We start from the raw sequence: 25,980 nt of genomic DNA on the forward strand, positions 1-25,980 counted from the left end.
CCAAGAGCGCATAGCCTGACCCACAGCGAAAAGGGAGCTCAGAAGCAGAATATTGCACAAATCTCAGGAGATTCTAGGCTGGTCTCCCAAGATTTCCAAGCCACCTTCGCGAGACAAGGCGTTGGGACGAGTTGTGAGTTTAGGGGAAAGCCTGTCAAATCATTGGGAAGGACTGGCTGGCATTAATCATTCCGGCCCATGGGGCAGCGGGTGCAGGTAGGACCGAATGCTCACCTGAGTTCAGGTCAGAACGTCCACTGACATCAGCGGAATGTTGCCCTAAAGATCAAAGAGGGAATCTGGCCTCTATGTAGTAACTAAATCTTTAGGGTCTCATCCCATTCCCATTCAAATCAATGGCAAAATCCCCATTGATTCAATGGGGCAGGACCATGTCCTTCAGTCTCATAACTATTTGTTACTCACATTCATCGTCACTCAGCGGGGGAAAACTCTCACCACTAGCACTGTCCTTGCTCTTTGTTTCTCTTCTTTCTCTGTCCTCCACCTCGTCTCCAGCGTTATGTCCCGTCTTCTGAATTCCCTGCCCTGCGGCACCTCCCACTCACGGGCAGCAACTTAATATGACTGATGACATTTAAACTATCACCATTAGAACTGGGTGAGGGGGTTTTGGTCCAAGCATTGTTTTCAATGAGAAAAGCTTTTTGGCAGACAATTTTTATTCTTCTTCGAGTGATGGCTCATGTCGATTCCAAGTAGTGCGTGCCGCGTGCATGGTCACCAGAAGGTTTTCCCCCTAGCGGTACCCATAGGGTCGGCCGTGGAGCCCCCTGGAGTCGCGCCTTCATGGTGGTGTACATAGGTCCCCGCCAACCCGCTGTCTCTTCAGTTCCTTCTTACCGCCAGTGACGGTTGTTGGAGCTTCTCTCTTGCGAACAGCAAACGATCCCCTAGTGGACTTTCTTCCAGTGTTATCTGTAAATAGTTAAAATCTTACAGTTAGTGTAAATAGTGTAGTTAGTTCAGATAAGTTTCAGTTGGGGTCCCCCACCCACCCATCACGTTTCCCCTCCCCGGGGACTGGGGCATGCCTGGGTCTCAGGGGTTCAAACCGTGTGGGTCCTGTCTGAAGCCCATGCCAAAGGGAGACCCACACGACTCCTGTCTGAAGTGCTTGGGACAGGCACATCACACAGATAAGTGCAAAATGCGCAGAGCCTTCAAACCAAGGACCAAAGCAGAGAGGGACTTTAGGCTGAAACTGCTCCTTATGGAGTCAGCTCTTTGTCCTCAGCCGGGCCAGGCGGCTTCCGACCCCAAGCCCAGCACTTTGGTGTGGAGCACGCCGGCCTCGGTAAGGGAGGCCGTGGCACCGAGAAAGGACTCGGGCTCTAAGGAGCCTCGGCACCGCTATTCCCCAGTGCTGAAGACTCCTTCCGGGGCGAGTGCCTGGCACCGCTCCCATTTGCCGGTGCCACACAAGAAGAAGAGGACAGACTGAGTGCGCTCTCCCAGTAAGTAGTGAATTGAGCAGGCGCAGGCGGGCTGTGTCCCACATCGGGAAACACTGCTCCAGCTCCAACTCTGCCGGCACCGTTGACTCCGGCCCCATGGGGAGGTCCAGCAAGCCCGGTTCTCGTGGGTTCCCCGGTGCGGGAGTGTCGGGAGGAGGGCATAGACCTTCCTTCGACGCTGGACACCTTTGAGGTGGCTAGGCACCTTATCGCAACGACGGCGCCGTCCCCTGCACTGACCTTGGCACCGCAGAGAAGCACCGTGCCCTCGAGAGGCAAGTCGGCAATGAGGCGGCACCGCTCGCCCTCACCTCAGCGCCGCTCCCCAGCACTGTCTCGGTCTGCTCCGCCCTGGTCGCCAAAGTCGGCATATTCAGTGGACTTGGAGGTGGAGCAGTACACCTCTGGGTGGAGCTGGCACCGCTCCAGGCACCGCTCGAGACAAGAAGAAGGGCAGCTGCTACCCGTGATGTCCTGGCCTCTGCAGTGGCAGGTGCCGGTTCAATGGCCCTACTGGACACCATGGGCCTACCACCCAGCCCGAGGGCCGGGGTCCAGATCCCTGTTGGTGGCTTCGGAGGCTTGGGTCCCTCCATCATCGACTTCGGTAGCCCAGGAACCTGTGCGAGGGCAGGAGATGGGCACGGAGGTCGGCACCGAGGCTGCTGCGGGACCCGGCACCGGTACCGGTACCAAGACAGGTGCGAGCCCGGGAACCAGCACCATCCCCAGCACCACACAACGTATCTCGACGCAGGAGGATCGCTGCGAACTAGAGGGGCAGAATGACCCATTGCCCCCACGGGCATCCTCCACAGATGAAGCAGGGGCGGGCACTTCCACCACACTGCCTGCCATGCACACCAAGGCACACCAGGAGCTGCTCAGGAGGGTGGCTCAAAACCTAAACATGCAGGCGGAGGAGGTCTCGGAGGAGACAGACCCTACGGTGGACATTCTGGTCCCTGAGGGCCCTGCGAGGATGGCTTTGCCCCTCATTAAAACTATCTGGAACACTACTAAGGTGCTGTGGCAAACACCCACCTCTCTTCTCCCCCCAAGGCAAAAGGGGTAGAGAGGAAATATTTTGTGCCATCCAAAGGGTATGAGCACATGTTTACCCACCCTCACCCAGGTATTCTGGTGGTGGAGGTGGCCAACCAGAAAGAAAGACAGGGACAGCCGGGCCCGACCCCTAAGTCCAAGAGTAGAGAAGCTGGATTTCTTGGGTAGGAAGGTGTGTTCTACCGGGGGGCTCCAGCTTCACATAGGCGACCAGCCAGCAGTCCTGAACCACAATAGCTACAATTCCCGGAACACATTGTCCAAGTTCCAGGAACTGCTACCAGCGGACTCCTGCTCTGAATTTGTGGCTGTCCTGGAGGTGGGACTCGGTGGACTCAGAGACTCGGACTACAGAAGTCCAAAACACCACCCAGGACTTGCCTTTTGAGTGGTCAGGACTCTTTTCAGAGCACTCAGACACTGAGTTCCACAACCTGAAGGGCTCGCGGGCAAACCTTAAGTCCCTGGGGCTTCATATGCCAGCCCCCCAGAGAAAGCCCTTCAAGCCACAACCCGCCCCTCGCTTCTACTCAGCTCCTCCCAGGCAGGACTATAACAGGAAGCGGAGCAGGAGTAACAGGAGGAGGCCCTCTCAGTCCTCCTCTAGTCAGGGTCAGGGCGCAGTAAAGCAACCCTCAGTCTCTAAGCCAAACTTTTGCAGGTGCACCTGGAGGCGATGCACCAGTCCAAATCCTGGATCCTTCCCCTCCCTTTGTGAATCATCTATCCCATTTCTACCATGCCTGGGCTCAAATCACCTCAGACTGATGGGTCTTGAGAATGGTAGAACTGGGATATGCTCTCCAATTCTGTTCCCTCCCGCCTTCCCACCCACCCTCCCCATCCCTATTCAGGGACCCTTCTCACGAGCAACTTCTAGTGCAGGAAGGTGCAAACGCTCCGACAACTCGGGCAGCAGAGTTGGTTCCTCTGGAGTTCGGGGCAGGGGGTTCTACTCCCAGTATTTCCTCGTCCCCAAGGCCAAGGGTAGGCTCGGGGCTATTTTAGACCTGCGAAACCTAAACAGATTCATGAAGAAGTTAAAGTTCCGCATGGTCTCCCTGGCTTCCATGGTTCCCGCCCTGGATCCGGGGGCCTGTACACGGCCCTCGACTTGAAGGACGTGTACTTCCATGTGTCCATAATTCCATCCCACAGACGGTTTCTCCGTTTCGTGGTCAGCAACACCCAATATCAGTTCACGGCCCTTCCCTTCGGCCTCTCGACGGCCCCTCAGGTGTTCACCAAGTGCATGGCGGTCGTGGCAGCCTTCCTGTGGAAGCAGCATGTGCAAGTATTCCCATACCTAGATGACTGACTAACCAAGGGCCGCTCCCAGGCCCAAGTGGAGAACCATGTGAGCCTGGTGCGGACAACCTTCCGTGGGCTTGGCCTCATTCTGAACATGGTGAAGTCGACCATAACCCCCACTCAAAGGATAGAGTTCATTGGCGCCCTCCTGGACTCCAGTCGGGCCAGAGCATTCCTCCCGGAATCTCGCTTCCTTGCCATGGGCGCCATCATAGAGGATCTCAGAAGATTCCCCACCACTGTGGTGCAGAATTGCCTGAAACTGGTCGGACATATGGCTGCTTGCACGTATGTGGTACAGCACGCCAGGCTGCGGCTCCGTCCCCGTCAGGCTTGGCTAGCCTGGGTATAGAGGCTGAACCGAGACCACCTAGACAGACTGGTCACACTCACTCCTCCAGTCCTTGAGTCCCTCTGGTGGTGGCTCGTCCTGCAAGCAGTCTGTGCAGGAATACTCTTCTCCAGACCTCAGCCATCGCTGTCCCTAGTCACAGATGCTTCAGCAATGGGAAGAGGGGCGCACCTAGGCACACTCAGGACTCAAAGTCTTTGGCCCCAGGCAGAACTTTCGCTGCACATCAACATCAGGGAGTTGTATGCGGTTTGCCTGGCTTGCCAGATGTTCCAAACCCATCCATGGGGCAGATGTGAATCGGTATCGACAGACAATACCACAGCGATGTTCTATATGCACAGACAGGGTGGTGCTCGCTCCTCTCGCTGTGTCAGGAAGCCCTGAAGCTGTGAGGCTTCTGCATCGCCCACTCGATACACTTGGAGGCATTGAACCTTCTGGGCTCGCCGAACGAACTGGCCAGTCACCTCAGCAGCTCCTTTCACGACCATGAGGGGTCTCTCTGCCCGGATGTCACCATCGACATTTTCCAAAGGTGGGGATCTCCCACATAGACCTGTTCATGGCACGGCGGAACAGGACGTGTCAGCCGTTCTGCTCCTTCCTGAATCACAGCCCGGGCTCGCTCGCGGACGCCTTTCTCCTTCCTTGGAAGAGGCACCTGCTGTCCACATTCCTGCCTTTCCCGCTCCTCCACAAGGTCCTCCTCAAGGTCCAATGAGAGGAAGCATCAATAATCTGGATATCACCAGCGTGGCCACGTCAGCACTGGTTCACCACGCTGCTGGACCTCTCGGTGGACAGCTCAGCCCATGGTCCCGGACTTCATGACACAGGACCACGGCCGCCTCCAGCATCTCTCCACCTCATAGTATGGAAACTCCATGGCTAAACCTGTTGGAGCCCTCATGCACTGACTCGGATAGGGAGGTTCTCAGCAGCAGAAAGCCATCCACTTGAGCCACTTATCTGGCTAAGTGGAAGAGGTTTTTTATTTGGTCTGTGCAGAAGGGCACTCTTCCATTGCAGTCATCAATTCCCTTCATCCTGGACTATTTACTTCACCTAAAACAGCACGGCCTGGCGGTACCATCAATAAAGGTGCACTATTTCAGCTTTCCATCCCGGCTCAGCTGGATAGTCAGCTTTCGCTAACCCCATGGTTGGCTGCCTCCTCAAAGGGCTACATAGACTGTACCTGCAAGTAAGGCAGCCGATTCCCCCATGGGATCTCAACCTGCTGCTCTCGAGGCTGATGGGCCCTCCCTTCGAGCCCCTAGCAACATGCTGTCTACTTTGCCTTTCTTGGAAGGTGGCATCCTAGTGGCTATAACATCAGCCAGGATGTCTGAGCTCAAGGCCTTGATGTCCGAGCCCCCTTATATTGTGTTTTATAAAGACAAGGTGCAGTTGCGGCCACACCCAGCTTTTCTCCCCAAGGTAGTTTGGGATTTCATGTGAATCAGGCCATTTTTCTTCCAGTGTTCTTCCCTAAGCTCCATTCCTTGGATGTCCGATGAGCGTTAGACTTTTACACTGAGTGGACAAAGCCATTTCAGAAATCGACACAGCTCTTCATTGTGATTGTTGAGAGGATGAAGGGGCTTCTGGTGTCGTCCCAAAGGATCTCTTAATGGATCATGGCTTGTATCAGGGCATGCTACAACCTAGCAAAGATACCGGCCCCAGCATTAATGGCTCACTCCACAAGAGCACAATCTTTGTCTACAGCGTTCCTGGTGCCAGTTCCTCTTCCACACATCTGCAAGGTGGCGGCATGTTTGTCTATTCACACCTTTATGTCGTACAGGCTAGAGGTGATGCTGCGTTTGGCAGAGCAGTCCTGCAGTCTGCGACTTGGTGAACTCCAGCCCCGCCTCCTAGGGACTGCTTGGGAGTCACCTACTTGGAATTGACGTGAGAAATCACTCGAGGAAGGAAAAACGGTTACCTGACTTTCGTCACTGTTGTTCTTCGAGATGTGTAGCTCACGTCCATTCCAAGACCCACCCACCTCCCCGCTAACAGAGTATCCAGCAAGAAGGAAGTGAAGAGGCAGTGGGCTGGCAGGGGCCTATATACACCTCCATGGGGGGTCCACAGCCGACCTGGCGGGTGAGGCCAGGGGAAAAACCTTCCGACGACTGTGCACGTGGCACGCACACACCTGCTTGGCATGGACATGAGCAACTCACCTCGAAGAACAACAGTTACGAAAGGCAGGTGTCACGGAGTCCCCGGGCGATGCTCTGGAACTGCTCCCCATGAAGCCAGGCAGGACTCTGGGGCAGTCGCCTTCCTGTGAGCAGCCTGTCTTCGGGACACAAAGCTCACACAGCTTCCACCTTCCTGGGTCTGACCTCGGAGCATTCAGCATCCTCTGCCCCTCCGTGCACTTCCCACAGCGAGTCCACCCAGGCAGGGTCTTGGGGAAGCCAGAGGGTCCTGCCCCCCAACTCCGCAGTCAGACGTGACTCTCAGCCAGCCAGTAAAACAGAGGTTTATTAAACGACAGGAACATGGTCTAATACAGAGCTTGTAGGTGCAGAGAACGGGACCCCTCAGCTGAGTCCATTTTGGGGGGCAGTGAGCCAGACAACCACGTCTGCACTTCACTCCATGTCCCAGCCAGCCCCAAACTGAGACTCCCTCCAGCCCCTCCTCCTCTGGGCTTTGTTCCTTTCCGGGGCCAGGAGGTCACCTGATTCCTTTGTTCTCCAACCCTTTAGCTCTCACCTTGCAGGGGGGAAGGGCCAGGCCATCAGTTGCCAGGAAACAGGGTGTCGGCCATTCTCTGCGTCCAGACCCCTGCACACACCTGCCCTCTAGGGCTCTGCGATGATCATACACCCTTACCCCACCATCTAGATACTTAAGAACTGCCTAGGGGAAACTGAGGCACCCCCACACTATTCAGAGGAAACATTAAGAACAGTCCCACTTCGTCACAGCAGGTAACCAGGTTTTTTGTTGAAACTTTTCAAGTTTTTCATGGAAAAAACAACTTTTTTTATAGTAATTTTCAGTAGGACTGAAATGAATGATTTTTTTTTTTCTCATTTGATTTTTGGTTAAAAAGAATCGGTTGTTGAAAACGGAAAATTTTCACTGAAAGCCACATGTTTTTGCTGAGAAACGGTCTTTGACAACTGAAAACCTGTAGACGTCAGAGTCCACACCCAGTAAGATTAAAGGGTTGGAGGTCAGGAGAGTTTTCACGTCTCGGTCATCAACGCAAGCCGATGCCACGGCCTGCTACGTTCAGGTCACATCAAAGCGCTTTTTTGCACCCGCGAGAGCTAATACTTACATTTCGATGAAAGCTGAGATTCTGTCTGATCTGAAAATGCCTTTGGGGATGGCCGTGAAAATACATCAGGCCAGCCAGGTGTTTGTCTGTGCTGGTTCAGTGTGATGAAAGCTTCTCTCCAAGTCCTGGGGAGATCATCTCTCATTGGGCGCATGGGGTTGTGTGTCTCATTGCAGCCCAAAGGGGCTTCGGTTCAGTTTGATCAGACAAGTGTCATCAAAGGGCAGAAGTACAAGACACAGCCCCTGTGGGAGAGGGAGGGGAGCCCTGCCCTCACTTCCAAAGCAAGGCTGTCCGGGATGGAAAACACGTTCCTTCTGCCCCAGGCTGGCATGTGGAGCAAGAAAGCAGCTGCCCCCACGTCCGGGCCTCACTCCCACAGCCCCACGCAGTGACGCCTGCAAGAACCCTGCATGAGTTCCCTTTGGTGTCTCTTTAAATGCACGCGCCAGAGGGGGAAGAACAGTGCAAAGCTGGGAACTGAACCTGGGTCTCCCCAACTCCTGCCATAAGCACTGCACCGGGCTTCTTCCCCATCAAGGGTATGTATCTGAAGAGACGCCCAAGGGAGCTCCTCTGAGACGGGTCTATGGGAGTTAGGCACCTAAATACTGTTTAGGATCTGGGTCTTAGTCTTTCTGGGCCTGAGTTTCTCTCCTGTACAACAGGGACAATAGCACTGCCCTGCCTCACGGTGTGGGGGAGGGAGTTGAGGCTAAATATGGTAACGACTGTGAGATGCTCAGATACTGTGATAACGGGAGCCAGACAAGCGCCTTCACAGATGCACCTGCGAAATTCTCTCTCAGCTCTGTGCATCACATTTAACAGCTTGAGTTCTCCTGCAGGGGCCCTACAGGGGTAGGCACAAGACCTACCCCTCTGCTCGCAGTAGCCAGAAACACTGGCCAGTTGAAGTCACTCTTGGGGCAGGAGGGGTGCGATGTAGAAATACGGCCGAGGGTCTGTCAGATGAAGCTTTACAAGCCTGGAAACTTTGGTGAAATAAGTGTTCCTAATGACCAAGGGATGGGAAGTTGGGGCCCAGAGCAGGGGCGCTCATTTGGTCTGCCGTTGTGGCAACATAAAGTTGGAGGGTGGCTCCCAAGTCCTTGGGCAACGCTGGCCTGGTTTGAAGTGGTGCCGAGGGCCAGCAACTGCTGTTGACTCCCATGGTAGGGCTGGGGGCTCAGCACCTGAGAATCAGCCCCCTCTTGGCCAGCTTCTCAAAAATGCTCAGCACCTGCAATTTTGCATCCATATCCCAAACTTGCTGCACGGCCTGATGTGAGCAGCAGGCTCTGCTGCTTGGGGAGGTGGGGAGGGAGGGCTGCAGGTTAGCATTGGCAGAGCTGAGCATGGGGAACCAAGGAGGGCACAGAAGCGCTTAAGCATAGGCCAGGTGCTGGTCCTTGGCATGGGTCGAATTTCACTCCAAATAAGCGTTTCCATTAATGCTGCTACCAGGAAACCCATTTGCTAGAATATCTGCAGGACGCAAACAGACGGTGGGCACGAATGCAGGGAAACCAGTGTGCCCAGGGGGCTTGGCGGTGCCCAGCTCACCAATCCAAAGCCTTTCCTGAGAGCCCTCTGGCTGCTGCCTTTAGTTTGTTCTCAGCCAGACCCTGCTCGTGACACTCCCTGAAAATCTCTGCCCATTCGGCAGCAGCTGCTGCGGGAGGAGTGGAGGGGTGGAGCTAGACCCACTAATTCTCTGCAGAGCCTCAAGCTCTTTTATGGAGGGGTTAAGGCCCTTTCCAGGGTCCCCATTACACAGGCTTCTGCCCAGCATGACTTGTGGAGAGTGGCCCCAGCATCCGGTCCTTCACTGGGTGGAGAAGGATGGTCTTTTGGCTAATGCACAGGACAGAACAACAAGGAGGTATGGCTCTGTTGCTGACTCGCGGTGTGACCTTGGGCAAGTTATTTTGCCTCTCTGTGCCTCAGTTTCCCCACTGTTACAATGATACCTCCCTCCTGGGTTGGGTGAGGGGTGTGTGAGCTTGGATTAATTCATGCTTGCAAATTGCTTTGAGACCTTTGCGTGGGAGAAGCTAGCAAAGAGCAAAGAAGGGTGGGCGCATCCCAGCCAGGGCTTCTCTGGGCCAGTGTCAGGCATTAGCTGTGCTGTGAACGGGGAGGCTACATTAGCCCCAGCCACGCAGTGGGCCGAACACCTTTTGTCTGTTCGCTCCCTTGAATGAAGCTAAGCTCAGCTCAGCTGGAACCGGCTCTCAGAGCAGCGTTGCTTCATACCCTGGGCTTTTGCCCTGCACCCATCCGGCTGGAGGAAATGAATTCTTTCACAGCTGAAAGGAGCGTGACAAAGAAGCTTAACCCCGACTCTTAACCGGGGCTGGTGGACATGGGACAAGCCTTTCTGCAGTTCAGCTGAAATGTCACGCATCCTGCTGGGCTGTCACCGTGGCCTGCGATGGCTGCTCGGAGCAGGCAGCCTGGTGCCGCCCTCGCTGCCCCTCCTGCTGGATCCAAGGAGCAGCCAGGAGAGGAAGGCTGCAGCAATGGAGATGGTGGGGACACAAGATAAGGGGGGGTCTACGGCACCCCCAGTCTGACAGGCCCCAGGAACACTCCAGCACTCACAGCTGCCGAGTTTGGTACATCTCCACGCCCTTCCCCTCTGGTGTTTGGGGCAGGGTGTATGGTCATGTGCATTTCATTCACAAAGATGCAAATTAGCTCATTAAATGCAACATCACATGCAGAGCTGCCCAAAACGTGACAGCCATGAACCTAAGATCCAGCTTGACTGTCTGCTCAGTGGGGGGCACAGCACCGGTTTGCCAGCCCCTGCGTCTGCTTCCCTCTGTTCCCAGCACAAGGTACTTTTGGGCACTGGACACTAGTAGCCAGAGCCGGATTCGGACAGGGACACTGGAGTTCATTTCTCTGTCAGTTACGTACTTGCTCAGCTAAACTGTTCGCAGTGTTGCTGATGGTTAGAGCAAAGGATTAGGAACCCCAGGACTCCTGGGTTCTACTCCCAGCTCTGTGAGGCAGTATCTTCTAGTGGTGAGGTCAAAAGTCTAGGAGCCAGGACTCCTGGGTTCTACTCTGTCACTGACTTGACATGTGATGTCGGGCAAGTCACTTCTCTTCCCGAGGCCTCTGTTTGTTTCTCAGTCAGCTTCTTGCAGGGGTGTTGAGAGAATTAATGGGTGTTTGCAAAGTGCTTTGAGATCCCCATGGGATGCAAGGCTGTGTGTGATTTCTTTATTAAGTACTGTTGCTGAACTCAGCTGGAACAAATCCACCAGGGATTTGGGATCTGTATAGAGCAATCTTAACATGAAGGAATGCAGATCCAGCTGGGGCTGTTTGGAGGCAAGGAGGCTATGTGGAGCTGCGGTGCAGTAGGGTCTAATAATCACTGCTGTGCAGGTGAGATTTCTGTCCCGGTATTAGGGGATGTTCTCAACCTCTCTCTCACCCACCCCAACTTGGCTAGGATGGCTCTTCCCTCCCAGTCAATGGGGTTAGGGCTCCTCAGGTTGGAGTCTCTCCTTTGTGATCAGCTGCAGCGAATTTCCCTGTACTCTGTCCTTGCTCCCCCTCATAGCTCAGGTCACATAAGGGGCATTCCATTCAGGGAGAGGGAAAGTAGCACGGGTCCCATCCCCATGCAGCTAGACGCTCTGCTATCATCCAGGTCAGCTTCCTAGCTGCTGCCTCTCCACCAGCCGCTGGGATGGAGCAGTCAGCGTCGGGAGGATCTCACGCGGTGGCACGCAGCGCGCAGGCAAAGACCTCTGGAAAGTGCAGAGCATCCCTGCCATCTGTGCACACAGCACGCGTTGCATCCTAATGCAGATCCCAACTTCTGCAGACTCTGCCCCTGCCACATCGCTGAAGCAGCTCTGTACTTTTCACTCCTCTCTAGTCCCAGCCCACCCTGGCCGGTGGTAGCCAACACGGGACAGACAGAGATGGGGCTATCCAGCAATTTAATCAGCATCAAACTAATGCCATTCAACAGGCTGGGGGATTTTAAAGGCACACTGTCACATTTAGCTCCCAATTTTGACCTGCATGACCATGGTTACAGAAGTCCAGCTGTGAATCGGCTCTGCCTAGCCACTTTGGCCCCCACATTTCAAAATGTCGATCTCTGTTCTTTCCATCCAGCAAACACAGTTTCACTTAGCAGAAACCAGCAAGACCAGCCCCTCTGCTGCAGTTAATCAGCACTTCATTGGCCTCAGTGACCTGTGACACCAGCTGAGGATCTGGCCACATGTAATTAATGACCTTTTCTTTTGGTCCTGATGAGCGAGCCTTCCCAGCTGGGCTGTGGAGCCAAAACCAGGGGTGTTGCCTGATATCCCAAAAGTGAAATGCACCAGATAAACCTACAGCATACTGAATCCCTATCAAATCTACAAACAGGAGGATGTGTGAAGGGAGAGACTCGGCCTTTAACTCCATGGGCTGGCCAAGGAGAGCTTTCTGGAGGGGCAGAGCATGAGAATGATCGTTTACTAAACATAGGGAGTGTTCTTCCAACGTGTGAAGAGAGGAACAGACGAGACCTGGACTCTATTCCCAGCTCCACCACTGACCTGCTGGGTGACCATGTTGCCTCTCTGTGCCTCAGTTTCCCCTCCCACCAGTTGTCTGTCTTGTCTGCTTGGACTATAAGGCCCAGATCCTTAAAGGTATGCGGGCTCTGGCTTCCATGGAAGTCAGGATCATCTCAAGCTTTTCCAGGCAGGGTCTGGCTCTTACTACGCGTCTATGTCCCGCCAGCACAATGGGGCCTCAGTCTCTAGATGTTGCTGTAATATTATTAATCATGATTGAATGTGTCTGAAGAAAAGTAAACTGGATTTTAAAGCTGCTTATCGGCTGGTAAGTTGGGATGTTTTCAGCATGGCAGGGAGGAATGGTTAGTTAACTGGACGGTTCCTGGCTTGTTTCTGTCTCTCTAACTCTGGCTATTGAGCACAGTTCTGGTCAGATCGAGGTGTAAATCGTAGCTCCACTGGAGCTATGCTGAGCTACACCAGCTGAGGATCTGGCCCACAATTTGTACACCCTTGTTTGGACACAGTGGTTCGATGTGGGTTTTCAACCAAATAGCACGTAAGGGCCTGTTCCAATGCGGATGCCTAAATAAAGGCTAGATTGTGAGTAAGGCTTTGGGGTTACAAAAGGGACTAGGAACCCCCTGGACCTGGGTCCAGATCTGTGGGGCTGCTTGCTCACCTGCTCCCTACCTGGAGCAGGGGGAGGGGCAGCAAATGGGCAGAGCCAGGGCTCAATTCCTACCCCTGCTCGTTAGCAAGAGCAGCTGAGCGAGCCTGGGGCAGGTAGTAATTGCTACAGGTGTAGGCCAGGAGTAAGTTTCTACCCCCAGAGCAAGAAGGGGTGTTGCTGTGTCTCCCAGAGCTACTCCTGAGATGGTAGCGCTTGCATCCCAGGGCTGGGCCTAAAGTCACCCCCTAACGCGGGGTGGGCAAACTTTTTGGCCCAAGGGCCACATTGGGGTGCGAAACTGTATGGAGGGCTGGGTAGGGAAGGCTGTGCTCCCCAAACAGCCTGGCCCCTGACCCCTATTCTCCCCCTCCCACTTCCCACCCCCTGACTGTCCCCCTCAGAACCCTCGACCCATCCAACCCTCCCTGCTCCTTGTCCCCTGACTGCCCCCTCCTGGGATCCCACCCCCTATCCAACCCCCCCCCGCTCCCTGTCCCCTGACTGCCCCGACCTATCCACACCCCCACCCCCTGACAGGCCCCCCGGGACTCCCATGCCCTATCCAACCCCCCCCGGCCCCTAGGGCCCAGAACCTCTGCCCCATCCAACTGCTCCCTGTCCCCTGACTGCCCTTCGGGACCTCCTGCCCAACCCCCCGACTGCCGCCCCCTTACCATGCCGCTCAGAGTGGCAGGAGCTCGCAGCCCCGCTGACCACGCAGTGGCGTATCTGTGTGGGAGGGGGAACAGTGGGGGAGGGGCCGGGGGCAAGCCTCCCAGGCCAGGAGCTCAGGGGCCGGGCAGGACGGTCCCGCGGGCTGGATGTGGCCCGCGGGCCGTAGTTTGCCCACCTCTGCCCTAACCCAAAGAGGTGCTGATCCCCTGCAGCTCCCGTTGGTTTGTTAGCATCTCAGGCAGGGAGGCTACCTATTTAGGTGCCTCCTTGTGGATTTAGGGGCTAGATTCCCAAAAAGACTTTGACTGACTGTCACTTTAGGTGCCTAACTCGCAGAATCAGCTTCACAAAACCCTGCTCAGCTGCCTCCAAACCCTGTAGCACCTAAACTTGCCCAGCGCCGATGTTTTTGCCGTACAAGTTCGCTCGGTGCTTGTATTTCTGCCTCTGCGCACACATGCCACTCCCTCCCTCTTGGCATCCAGACGCCAGAGCAACGCATGAAACGGGAAGATGGGCCTTCCTCGCCTGGTAAGTGAGCTCAGAACTCGCTGACCGGACTGGGCCCCTGTACAGGGGCTCCTGGCTGGGCGGGGGGAGTAGAGGAGGAGGACCTCACATCCGTTCGCGCCATAGGATGCGTGAGACCCTCCCAACTAAGTCCCATCACCACCTGAGGGGGAGAAGGGATTTGAACTGGGATTTACAATGAAGCTGAGGGCCTGGGGCTTCAGATCCCGCGTTCCAGTCCAAGCTGCAACTTCCATGTGCTGTGTGCCCCGCTGTAAGGGCTCCGACGCAGGTCTGTCGACCCAGGCTTCTGCAGGCTGTGTAGACGTACCCTTACTGTCCCCATTCCTTGTATAGGGAGCCTAAGCGCCAAACTCGGGCTTTGTGTCTCCCGGTGGCTTTCGAAACGTTAGGCGTGGTGCTGCTCGGCGTCCCCACCCCTCAGCTCTGCTGTGGCTCGAGCCCTAAATGCCACTTCAAGCCCCCGAGGCTGTGGCCACAGTCAGTAGAAATGGGTTACGCCTTCCACTGTAGCAGGATTTACGCCAGCTGAGGACCTGGCCCGTTGCATTTCCAGCCTCTGTGAGGTGCTGTCAGCCATGGCGAGTCAAAATGAATGTGGGGATAAAATTAAATTAAATTAGAATCGAGCTCTTGTGCTTGAGCAGGCCTGGGATGTTTTATAATGGACTCCGAGTCCTTTGCATTAAATACCCCGCAGTGACTCAGAGGAGGCAGCTGACCTGATTTATGCCTCAGACAATTCGCTGCGCGTTCCCGAATATATTTGAAGTATTGTTCCCGATGACACGTCTCCGCCTTCTGCTTCCTTCAAGATCCTTAACTTTTCAATCAATTTCAAAGCCCTGAGTAGAGGGAAGCTGCTGAGCGGGGTGTGGGGGACTCACAGAACAATAGCTGGGGGGATGTCAAGGGAGGAGAGCGAATTTGTCAGGCAGGCAGCCTTTTAGCCTCCTCGAGTACGCTACGGCAGGAGGACCAAGCGGAGAAATGGCTTTTGAGAGCAGGGAGGATTTAGTCATCAATTGCCTGTAACTTTGATGAGCCCGTTTTCCATGCAGCCTTTATGAGCCATCTCATTCTGTCTGACGGGGCCCCCTACGGGGTTTAATGGTATTGCGCCTGTATCCATCATGTTGTGCTATTCCCCCCACTCAGCATTAAATCAGAACAGGGCAGGGCTGTTGAATGCATCCAAGAGCCCCTTTGAAGAGGAGAGAACCCAGCTCGTGCAGGAGGAGGCTGAGCCGTGAACAGACTGCCACCGGGTCTGTTAGAGGGTGGAAGTCAGATAGCGAGGAGTGACATGGCAGCAGCATCCTGTCCATGCAGGATCAGAGGCCCCCGTACTCCTTATCCGGCCCTGTGCTCTTGACTTTGCCCAGTGCTCTGCCCTGGTGTTGGCAGGGTCATACCCTTCCAGGCAGGCTCCAGGTGAGCTGTGGGGAGGGTAAGAGGGCAGCAGCTGGGTGTGTTCTCACTGGGACAGTTGCCAAGGAGCCAGCGCGCTGTTTGTTCTGAGCATCGTGATGGAAGGCGCTTCAGAAAAGCTTTTCCAGGGAGTCGCGGGATTCAGAGTTCAGGAACCGGAGACCCGGAACCCAATGCCTCCATGGAGGTAGTGGCCTAGTTATTTATAGGGGCTTGTGGTGATCTTTGGGGAAACAGCTAACTGGCTGGAATCCCAGCCCAAACTGTCACGGCAAATCCAGATTCAGTATAAATACTTCCCTTTGATCCGTATCCTCAGCAGCGCCCTGGTGGTCTAGTGGGTAAGGCGCTGACTGGGAGTCACAAAAATTAGCTTCTAATCCCACCTTTGCCACTGATCTTGGACAGATTTCTGTGCCTCTGTTTCCCCGGTTGACTATTTAGTTTGTAAATGCTTTGGGGGTAGCAACTGTGTCTCACTGTCTGCACAGCACCTGGTGTGCTGGGGCCTCCTGATGTTACTATAATATAAAATAGCTGTGCTGAGCTCCGCGGTGTGGCTTAAAGAGCTCTGCTAGGGTCTGCCCCGGAGCCCGCCAAGGGGAGTGATTCCGTTGGTTTCTCTGGGCTTTGGATCAAGCTGGAATTCCAGCACTGTCAGTTGGGCCCCCGAAAGATGACGAGCTGATGTGTGACTGAGGAGTTGACTGTTGGCATGAGGGGGTGCGAATCAAGGAGCTGATATTTGTCTTAACTTGGGGCAGGTCAGAATTTGATTTTCTGGAATCCGATTTGCCATGCAGTAAGTATTTGGAGTTGCCCGGTATTAGTTGGTTAGGTCCAGTTTCAGCATGGAAGGCTGTTATTCCAAAGTGGGATGTTGGGAAATGAGTAGAGAGAGGGTATTGACATGACTCACGCTGTGAGGAGGGTAGCCCGAGGTATTGAAGACCTATTTCTTTTACTGGGGGAAGAAAAGTTTAGAATAAGGATTAGTGCAAAGAAGAGCTGCTCAAAATTTTTTAAGTTTCATGGAAGTGTTAAGTACATTTTTATTCTGCTAGGTTATAACATGGAGAGATTTTAAAAAAATTTCTGGGGAAATGTATTGACTTTTTCTGAAAATTGGAACTTTTGAACACGTAAATTTCAAGTTTTATCATTGTAAGGGTTTGCCTTTGTAAACGTCCCATTCTGAAAACCCTCTGTGGCTAAGACCATCAAAACTGGCAACAGAAGAAACATAAACAACAAAGAAAACCCAGAAAAACAAAACTGAAACCCAGTAAACCAACCAAAAATGTTCATTGTATTTGTCAAAAAACAAACTTTCAGGAACATCACAATGTTTACAGTAACATTTGTTCATTAAAAGCGGTTGTTTTAATAAGGAGATTTAATGTATTTTTCTTTTCTAGCCTCCGTTACTGTCCTATCTGAGCGCTTCACAGTTTCTAAAGCATTAGTGCTCGTAACACCCCATGAAGTAGCACAGATGGGGAATTGAGGCCCAGTGGGTTTTTGTCTATCCTGCATCTGGACGTGAGCCTCCCAGCCTGGGTAGGGCTAGCATGCTAAAAGCAGCTCTGCAGGTCTTTTAGCTCCAGTGGAGATTCAAGCTAGCCACGTGAGATCGGACCCAGGGGCTGGTGGGCTTGAGCACCCAACCTCCCCCGAAGCCACGCTGCTATTTTTAACACACTAGTGCATCTGTCTCCCTGGGCTGGAAGGCTCACTTCTAGCTGTTGCCATGTCCTGAGAGATGAATCGCCAGATTTCCAAAGGTGTCTAAGGCCCGTGGCTTTAGTGGGAGTGAGGCACCTGACTTGCTTAGCTGCTTTTGCAGATGCCACTAGGTACCAATCGGCATCTTTAGATATTTCAGCTTGGAAACTCTGGCCTTATGTGACTTGACCCAGGTCTCCCGTCGCCAAGGCTGGTGCTCTGACCACTGAGCCGTCCTTCCCCAGTGTGAACGCTGTATTGACCCTTCCATCAAAAAACTTCTTGGCCAACTCCCGAAGAGAGGCTGCAATATGGAGCTTTCTCCAGCGGATCAGAGAGACCGGGCAGCCGTAGCTCTAAGCGCTGGCAAGGTGTTGCCTCGTAGTCAGAGAGATGATGAAGATGACTTTCTGGCAGCTGTTCATTTCGCCATGGTTTAGTCTGACCTGACAGAGCTGCTGTGGGGTAGTAGTTAGTCACGGAGCAACGTTCATCTCCCAAGTGCACTCAGATGGGAGGTGGAGGTGTGGTCACAGCATGGGTTGGGGTACTTTATGCTGCCATTGGTCTAGCTAGTGCAGGTAACAATAGTAGTCAAAATGGGGCAATGTGGGCTTCAGAATCAGGACTAGCCTGCCAGGGGCAGAGCAAGGCAGCAGTATGCCCGGTTCTAGGCTGGCGTCCTGACCTCCCCTTCCTAAGCACGGCTGCAGGCGTTGGAGAACAGAGACCCAGCACCTTGAGAAGAGGGAGAGATCCCAGACATACCATCCTCACCCCCCCACTCCGCTCAGTATGGCACTGGAACCACGAGGCGCAAAACTAAAGAGCTCGGCCAGATGTCTCTGGCGTAGAACTGGAAGCTTCTGAATATGAGTCCTTGTGTCCGCAGATGGCATCTGGCTGGCTCTTAGTGACTTACTGGGGCCATCCCTAGCTGCACAACCTGCAGCAAGCCCAAATGCACCCCCTAAACCCCCACCCCCACCCCAGAGCTCTGCATGGGCATTAACCAAACCGATCACGTACACTTATGCAACCTGCTCCTGACCTGGAATAACTCCCTTCCATCATCAGCCGCTCAGTCTGACAATGGGCCACGCTGACATAGTGAGCGATAGCGCTGAGGAAAGGAGCCAGCCGGATGGCCCTGGAGGCTTCTAATTTATCATCCCAACAGGCACAGAGCAAGCCGTGGCTGCAGAAGCATGCCCACCCTGCTCATACCTCAGCCCTGGCCTGTGCAGGGACCTACCTCTAGTCCGGATGAGCTCCGTAGCCATGGCACGTGCTGGCCCTGATTCAGCGAAGTGCTGAAGTCCATGGGATATAAGCCCATGCTTAAAGTTAAGCACTTGCTCAAGCGCTGTCTGGAATCAGAGCTTTCAGTCCGTGGCCTCTGAGGCTGCCAATGAGTGGCCCAATTTGTGCCAGTGGGGTATGGGTGATGCAAAGCTTTTTATGAGCTGGGCAGTGGTAGAAGTGGACTGAGACCTCAGACCCTGAGCCGCTGGCTGATGGCCACAGCTGTGTCACAACTGACCTGGGTAGATTTGGGGACCTAACGGACAGAAAGTGTTGCCTGCCACCTTCTTGTGCATGGGCAGAGTGCATGAAGCTAATGGGGGTGTGTGTGTAGGATCAGCACCTCTGATAGGGTCCATCAGCTCTGCTAGAAGATGTTAGAGGGTGAAACTTCCTTCGAGCAAGGTCACATAAGCTGTAGAGCCATCTCCCAGGGGAAGTGGTGGAGGCTGCATTTGTTGATCTTTAAAGCTAGGCTGGACAGTACCCAGGGAAGTATCTAGACTTACAGGGATCTACCCGGTCTGCCTCAGTTTCCCCTCGTCTCATGCTCGTTCTCTTGGCCTTCAGTGTTGAGGCGACTTGGCCCTTCAGCTGAGCCACAAAACTCCACTCCTTCCAGGGTATCACCAAGAGGCTTCTGCCGTGGTCCAAAGCTGGGCACAACCCTTTGGCCTGAAGATGAGGGCCTGGTAGGAATGGTCCTAACCCCTGATGGAGCATGCCCCAGGAGAAGATGAACCTTGTTGTATCCAGCCTCTCTACATTTCCATGACTCCTGGTGCAGAAGCGTTGTGGCAAAGGTTTCTCTCAAGGGCATTTTATTGGGATCCTTTGACATCTGGTCTGAGTGCTTCTGTTCTGTCACTGTACCAGTCTGAAGCAGAGGACCTACCATACCTTGACAGCACAAGGCTCCATCTTGACTGGTGTCCTGGCTTGAAAACCGCCAGCACTCGCTGCTTCAGCAGAAGATGGCTGGGCAATGATGGAATAAGTAGCCCATTGGAGAAATTTCTTCCTGACCTGTCAGTTACTGGTTGGCCCATGTTGTAAGGCATGAGAGTTTATATGCTGTTCTCCTTATCCAGAGAAATGTTTGCTCCTTCTTAGAATCCTACTAAGCTCGTGGCTGCAATGATTTCTTGTGGCAATGAGTTATGCAGGCTAATGGTGTGTTTGTGTGGGAGAGTATTTCCTGTTGTTGGTTTAAACTGGCTGCCTTCCAATGGAATGAAATGTCCCTTTACTCTTCTCCAACAGAAAACTGTAAACAGGAGTCTTAGATTTCTTTTGCCTGGGCCATTAATTAGTTTGTATGCCTTGATCAAGTCCCTTCTTAGGGACTAAAAGTACCAGGATTTAGAGTTGGTGACTGAAGTCTGGGGCCCAGCACTGAACACAGATTGTAATGAGTCGGACGAAGCCCGGAAAGGATCAGTGCTCCTGAAGACACAAACCGGAGGTGCTCAAGACATCATCTTACCATGCCAAGGGGCAGCGCTGAGTTAAATTCTTCTGCTACTCACTTCGCTAGAGAATACTCTGCTTTGGCTCCAGTGGCACTGAAAGCTAGGGATAATCATAGACTTTAAGGTCAGAAGGGACCATTATGATCGTTTAGTCTGACCTCCTGCACAATGCAGGCCATGGAATCTCACCCACCAACTGCTGTAACAAACCCCTAACCTATGTCTGAGCTATTGAAGTCCTCAAATCGTGGTTTAAAGACTTCAAGGTGCAGAGAATCCTCCAGCAAGTGACCCGTGCCCCACGCTGCAGAGGAAGGCGAAAAATCCCCAGGGCCTCTTCCAATCTGCCCTGGGGGGAAGTTCCTTCCCGACCCCAAATATGGCGATCGGCTAAACCCTGAGCATGTGGGCAAGATTCACCAGCCAGACACCCAGGAAAGAAGTCTCTGTCGTAACTCAGATCCCACCCATCGAACATCCCACCTCAGGCCATTGGGCATATCTACCACTAATAGTCGAAGATCAATTAATTGCCAAAATTAGGCTATCCCATCATATCATCTCCTTCATAAACTCATCAAGCTTTGTCTTGAAGCCAGATATGTCTTTTGCCCCCGCTGCTTCTCTTGGACGGCTGTTCCAGAACTTCACTCCTCCTCCAATGGTTAGAAACCTTCGTCAAATTTCAAGTCTAAACTTCCTGATGGCCAGTTTATATCCATTTGTTCTTGTGTCCACATTGGTATTGAGTTTAAATAATTCCTCTCCCTCCCTGGTATTTATCCCTCTGATATATTTATAGAGAGCAATCATATCTCCCCTCAGCCTTCTTTTGGTTAGGCTAAACAAGCCAAGCTCCTTGAGTCTCCTTTCATAAGACAGGTTTTCCATTCCTCGGATCATCCTAGTAGCCCTTCTCTGCACCTGTTCCAGTTTGAATTCATCCTTCTTAAACATGGGAGACCAGAACTGCACACAATATTCCAGGTGAGGTCTCACCAGTGCCTTGCATAACAGTTCTAACACCTGCTTTTCTCTACTGGAAATACCTCGCCTGATGCATCCCAAGACCGCATTAGCTTTTTTCACGGCCATATCACATTGGTGGCTCATAGTCATCCAGTGATCAACCAATACGCCGAGGTCCTTTCTCCTCTTCTGTTACTTCCCTTCTCCTCTTCTGTTACTTCCGTCCCCAGTTTATAACAGAAATTCTTGTTATTAATCCCTAAATGCATACCTTGCACTTTTCACTATTAAATTTCATCCTATTACTATGCTCCCCTGTCCCCATGGTGAGGGGTCAGTGCTGATCCATTGGAGCGATGCTGACTTATACCAGCTGGGGACCCAGCCCATGATGTTTGTTGTGGGGCTCTCTGGCTCATTGCACGTATGGGGGAAAAGCGGGACGGTGCAGGGCAGTGCTGGTGTTTTACTGCCCCAGTCTCGAATTGATTAGGGCAAGTGAAAATGATTTGTGATTCCACCTGCATTTGGAGCTTACTCCCACCCAGACCCTGAAAGGTATTTTAGCTCCCATGGGAGTTAGGAGCCTAAATACCTTTCAGGATCTGGGCCTCAGAGCCCTGGAGGCAGAGGCACCAAAAATGAAATGCAGGATTATTTCACAGCTGTTAATCAATTGTCCTTTAACTGAATGGTTCTCAACCAGGGGTGAGCAAGTTTCAGGGGGTCCGCTAAGGCCTCAGTGTTAGACTCACTGGGGCCCAGGTCAAAAGCCTAAGCCCTGCTGTGCAGGGCTGAAGCCCAGGGCTCTGAGCCCCACCACCCGGGGCTGAAGCAGAAGCCTGAGCAACTTAGCTTCATGGGGGGCCCCTCTGGTGAGGGGTTCCTGGCAATTGCTCTGCTTGCTACCCCTTAACGCCATCCCTGGCTTTTATATGCAGAAAACAGTTGTTGTGGCCCTCTTGGGCCGTGGAGTTTTTATAGCCTGTTGCGGGTTGGGGGGGGGGGCTTGGAAGAAAAAAGTTGAGAAACCCTGCAGTAGTCTGTATGGGAAGTGCTGGGATGGGGCTGGGAGGCGACCAATAGCAAAGCGCTTGCATGAATCTGGTTACTATGCTGTATTCTGCAGTGCAATAGCTAAACCTGGAGACTTACAGAGAGGTGTGAGTGTGAGTTCACATTTGCGGTAAATTAAGATATTCTAATAGTCTGAAGCAGGGCCGGATTTAGGGACAGGCAACGCCTGGGGTGCCGGGTTTGTGGGGCGCTGGGCTCGGAGGGCTGGTTTTGTTGTTCGCGACAAAGGGGAAAAGAGAAAGTTTGAGGTGACATGTTTTGGGTGTTCCATAGGTGAAGTAATTTGTCACGAACCTCCTAGAATGTAGAATCTCATGGAACCTCCCAGACTTCGAGAACTACATTTTCCTTGAACCTCCTAGAACGTTGTCAGCGAGGCCCTCGCGGGTAGGTAAGGGGCGTCGCCAGTCAGCCAGTGAGATGTAAGAACGAAGAGACGTGAGAGCCCAGTTGAGATATTGTGAACCTTGTTTTGTTGTGTAATTGTGAAAGTGTATTTGTGCTTTAAGACTTGAGTGTGAGTAGCGACTAATAAAGGACATATTTAATGATGTACCAGAGTAGGGTGACCAGATGTCCCGATTTTATTGGGACAGTCCCGATATTTGGAGCTTTTTCTTACCATAGACACCTATTACCCCCCAATCCCATCCCGATTTTTCACACTTGCTCTCTGGTCACCCTACACCAGAGATATCTATCAAACCCCTGTCTACGCAACAATATAAAAGAAACACCATTACTTCTTTTGCCAGGCTTGACGCGTAAAGTTGGATGACTTTCTAAGACTGCGGAACATAGACTTTTGCTCTCCCTAATATTTCCCCCCATAGAAAATAAAAGATGCTTATTCTTAACATTAAAAAGTTTCTATAAGCTTAGAGGAAATAGGTTTTTTTTTAATTTGCTTATATATGGCATGAATAAATACAGATTTACAGATCCTAGCGTGCAAATTTATCGTCTTTTATGACAGGGATAAATCATGCATGCAAATCAAACTGTGCATCAAAGTCATGAAATGGGCCACAAATGCAATAAAAATAAGGTATTCAAAAGTTTAACAAATGGAGGGTGGATGCCATTTGGCCTAGGGCCGGCCCTAGTCTGAAGGAGGATAAATCCAGTGGTCGGCACTTCTCAGGGTGGAGGTTGTGGTTGGTGCTGCTCGGGGTTGGAGGGGAGGTTGATGCAGTTGGGGGACTGGGGTGGGCGAGGGGAGGTTGTCGCTGCTGTTGGGGGCTGTGGTAGGGGAGGTTGAGACTGCTGGGGAGCTGGCATGGGGGAGGGGAGGTTGACACTGCTTGGGCCCCCCACAAGAATGAGGCCTGAGGAGGGATTGGATGGAGGGCGCATGGAGCACCACTCCAGGGGGATGAGCCTGGCAGAGCAGGTCTCCTGTGCGGAGGTGCAGAGAGACTTTTAGAAGGGCTAGGAAGGGCTAGGAAATGGGGGATGGGCCTTCTGCCCTAGAGAGGGGCAGGGCCCCTGCCTAGCCTCCCTGGCAGGATGTGGCTGTGCTGGCAAACGCGTTCTCACTGCAGTTTTGTAACCAGACCCCCACAAAGGGTCCAGTGAGTTTAGGAGAACAGGCCGTGTTAGCGGCTCATGGATAGTCCGGGGCGGGTGGGGGCGGGGGCGAGCTGGCTGTGGTGATGTGGGGCTAGGAATTCTGATCTGTGTTAATTTCTGGATGCTGTACGTGACCGTGACATGGGAGAGGTTTACTGTCTGCCCCTGGGGGGTTAGGTGAATAGCAGGGAGGTAGCACAATGGATTGGGATAGAACACCTTGGGGTAAACAGGGCAGGTGGATAGGAGACAGGGCCACAGCCACTAAGCTGTGAAGATGCTGATTGCGGGCCCCAGCCCGAGTTACACAGCTGTTTTGCCCAGGCTGGGTATAGAGGGGTCCAAAGGACTGAAACAGTTATGGTGACTGTGTAGGGGAGTTAACAGCCCCTTGACTCAGACCCAGGCCCTGCAGGATGGGTCGGAAGTAGGTGGGCCTGCCTAAGCTGTCAGGGGGATGCTGAGGATTAGGTTAGACAGCCACGCTCATAGGCCTGTTGTTATGTTAAAATCCTCATTTGTGCTGCGCTGCAAAGATTGAGCCGTCCTTTGGTTTAAGAAAGCTATGCAGTCAGAACTTCAACCGTCATCCTAGCTGGCGCGGGGAAGTCGTGCAGGCCCCGAGCCCGGTTCGATCTGCTGAGAGATCACGGCCAGTTCCCAGGGGCTGTAGCCAGAGGCCATGTCCAGGACCAAGAGAGTTGTGGGATCCCACCCCAGCGAGGTGAAAGAAAGAGGCTTAATGCCTGGAGGCTGGGGGAGGGGGGAGGGTTGCATACAGAGAGAGATCAGAGATGCAGCTAGCTCTGTAACCACAACACCAAGCAGGACCAGCTAACATCTCTCTAAACACAACTCACCCTGTCTACACTAAGTGCAAAGCCCTGTTTAGACTCAAGTGAGTTAAAATGCATTGGGCCTTGTCTACACGCAAACGTGCACTGGTTTAGTGAAACCAGTTTAGTCAAACGGTGCAGACTCCTGTGTGGATGCTCTGATTTCAGTTGAAGAGCAGCTGAGTTTGGGTGAGTTTAACCTCATGAACTGAAACAAGCATGGTTTAAACCAAAATGAGGGCATCCACCTGGCCTTTCGCCCTGATTTAACTAAACCGGATTAAAATCCATAGATTCCAAAGTCAGAGGGGATACTGTGATCATCTAGTCTGACCTCCTGCATAGCACAGGCCAGAGAACTTCCCCCAAATAATTCCTGTTTGAATTAGAGCAGATCTTTTTAGAAAAACATCCCATCTTGAATTAAAAATTGCCAGTGAGGGAGAATCCACTTATAAATAACACCCAGTTAAATCGGTGCCCTGTTGTTGTAGACTCGCCTTTATCAAATACCTTTTAAACCCCCCATTTCATGACTCTAGATGGGCTGCAAATCAAAATCGTTCTAACCCATGTTCCTCTTTTCATGCAGTTTGAAACCACACAACAGCTGTGTTATTACTGTAGTGTCCACGAATCCCAGTCATGGACCAGCTCCCGGCTGTGCCAGGAGCTGTACAGGTGCAACTAAAAGTTGGCCCCTGCCCCAGGCCACGTCTACACTACCCGCTGCATCGGTGGGTAGTGATCGATCCATCGGGGATCGGTTTATTGTGTCTAGTGTAGACGCGATAAATCCATCCCAGATCGCTCTGCCGTCGACTCCAGAACTCCATCAGGGTGAGAGGCAGAAGTGGAGTCTACCGGGAAGCGGCGGCCATCGATCCCACGCTGCGAGGACGCAAAGTAGGTGATTCTAAGTCGATCTAAGATACGCCGATTTCAGCTACGCTTTTCTCGTAGCTGAAGTTGCGTATCTTAGATCGATCGCCCCCCCCGCTAGTGTAGACCAGGCCCCAGAGAACTTACCTGGAAATCCTTCCCCCTCTAAACTACCAGTTTCTGCCTGGTGTACATTTGAGCTAAGTCTGGCTGTAATGATTTCACGTTCTTTCCCATTTGACTATTCTGGAGGATTAGTCCGGTTAGCTGATTCCTCGTGGCTTTTTCTATTATTATTATTATTATTTTCACCACTTTCTCATTTTCTTGCTCCAGAATGAATCTGTCCCATTTCCCTGTGTAAGGGCTTCATCAGTTCCTGACACGTCCAGGGTTTAATTACGGCATGTTTTGAAAGTGCAGTGTTCTTTCTAAGGGCCCGTCTACGCGACGTTTGTTTCAGTTTTGACCATTTGATTGGATTTTTTAAAGTAAAGTTAAAGGAAACTTTGAGATGAAAAGTCATTTTGAACTAAACAAATTAAATGTTTTGACTTTGGGGGAATTGTTTTTGAACTGAACAGTTAGTCAAAGCCGACATGAGTTCACAAAACATCTTGGTGTCATCGAATCTGCATTTGTCTCCGATAAATTTTTTTGCCTGAAAATGTTTTGCCTGGCACTGTGTATGGACTCGAGCAGTTCCACAAGGCAGTGAGAAAGTCCATGGCTATGCCCATCTTATTTCTTGTTGCTTTGCTCTGTT

At 52.6% G+C, this 25,980-nt stretch overlaps 1 protein-coding gene across 6 annotated transcripts in view; it reads left to right on the forward strand.

Moving 5' to 3' along the window:
* The window catches only part of SYT2 (synaptotagmin 2), a 186,284-nt gene that overhangs the window by 94,445 nt on the left and 65,859 nt on the right, over positions 1-25,980 (forward strand). The gene's annotated exons all lie outside the window — the stretch shown is intronic.

This window comes from Chelonia mydas, chromosome 21, assembly GCF_015237465.2.
Source record: "Chelonia mydas isolate rCheMyd1 chromosome 21, rCheMyd1.pri.v2, whole genome shotgun sequence".
Classification (NCBI taxonomy): Eukaryota; Metazoa; Chordata; order Testudines; family Cheloniidae; genus Chelonia; species Chelonia mydas.